This window comes from Cebus imitator, unplaced genomic scaffold (genome assembly GCF_001604975.1).
Source record: "Cebus imitator isolate Cc_AM_T3 unplaced genomic scaffold, Cebus_imitator-1.0 Scaffold372, whole genome shotgun sequence".
NCBI classification, from domain to species: domain Eukaryota; kingdom Metazoa; phylum Chordata; class Mammalia; order Primates; family Cebidae; genus Cebus; species Cebus imitator.
In genome coordinates, this window is record NW_016107687.1 from 943,985 (window position 1) to 945,686 (window position 1,702).

Genomic DNA, 1,702 nt, shown 5'->3' on the forward strand with positions numbered 1-1,702 from the left:
AGCTACTCAGGAGGCCGAGGCAGGAGAATTGCCTGAACCCAGGAGGCGGAGGTTGCAGTGAGCCGAGATGGCGCCATTGCACTCTAGCCTGGGTAACATGAGTGAAACTCTGTCTCAAAAAAATAAATAAATAAATAAACACTTACATAGCGTTTACTCCATTCCAGGTTCCTCTTCTAGGTACTTTTGAAACTTTTTAAATCCTCATAGTAACCCTTTGGGGGTTATTATTATCCCCATTTCACAGATGGGGAAACTGAGGCATAGGTCATTCAACTACTGAATAGGAGAGCTGGAATTTGAGCCCAGGTCATCTGGCTCTACATTTCTATGCTCAAAACTACTGTCCTTTCGATTATTTGAATTGACCATCCCTGTACCAAAGACCACTGTTCTGATGAAAATCCAGGAGACTGCCTTTGAGGATTAGTCCAGGTAAGTAATGTCCCATTCCTTTTGATAATTTTATCAAGAAACATCTATTAAGTGTTTGATTGCAGGATTTTCTTTGCCAAATGCTTCTTGAGTTTGGATGTACTTACAAGATAAGGAGTGAGTACCTATCTTTGGTGCATTTGGGTTAATCATGTAAAACAGGGATATCCAATCTTTTGGCTTCCCTGGGCCACATTGGAAGAAGAAGAATTGTCTTGGGCCACATATAAAATACACTAACACTAGCCGGGCACAGTGGTTCACACCTGTAATCTCAGCACTTTGGGAGGCCAAGGCGGGCAGATCACCTGAGGTCGGGGGTACGAGACCAGCCTGAGCAACATGAAGAAACTCATTCTCTAAAGAAAAAAATATATATATACATATACTAGCACTAATGATAGCTTATGAGCTAAACAAAAATCCCCAAAAAATCTCATAATGTTTTAAGAAGTTTATGAATTTGTGTTGCACCACATTTAAAGCCTTCCTGGGCTGCATGTGGCCCATGGGCCATGGGTTGATGTAAAGCTTACCAAAAGATAAGGGAATGTGAATGCTGCTGCTTTTTTTTTTTTTTGACCCCGCCCCACCCCCATGAACGCTTCATATATCTGTAGTGCTCACAGAGTTCATAATTCATCACATTTGATCCCCACATTTTACAGATAATGAAACTGAGGCTCGGAAAGATTGTGACTTTCCAAAAGTCTGATAGATAACAGAGTTACTGCTCTAATCTAGTTCTCCTGACTCCAAATCTAGTGATCTTTCCTAAATATTTAACTCCCTTTCCTGCAATAGAAATTTTGCTGTTACCTTGGCAACTGCTATGCACAGTGCCTGGAAACCATCTATTGCCTTCTCTGTGTGCCACACAGTTAGTTAAACTGAAGTGACCTTAACCACCAGTCTCCCAGTCAAATTCCCTTCTTTCTGTGCTTCATTTTATTTCTTTCTTTATTTTTAAATTTTTGATACAGAGTCTTGCTCAGTTGCCCAGGCTGGAGTGCAGTGGGGGATCATGGCTCACCGCAACCTCCACCTCCGGGTTCAAGCAATTATCCTACCTCAGCCTCCTGAGTAGCTGGAATAATAGGCATGTGCCATCACACCCTGCTAATTTTTTGTATTTTTAGTAGAGATGGGTTTTCTCTATATTGACCAGGCTGGTCTCAAACTCCTGACCTCAAGTGATCCATCTGCCTCAGCTTCCCAAAGTGTTGGGATTAAAGGCCTGAGCCACCACACCCAGCCTGTGCTTCAT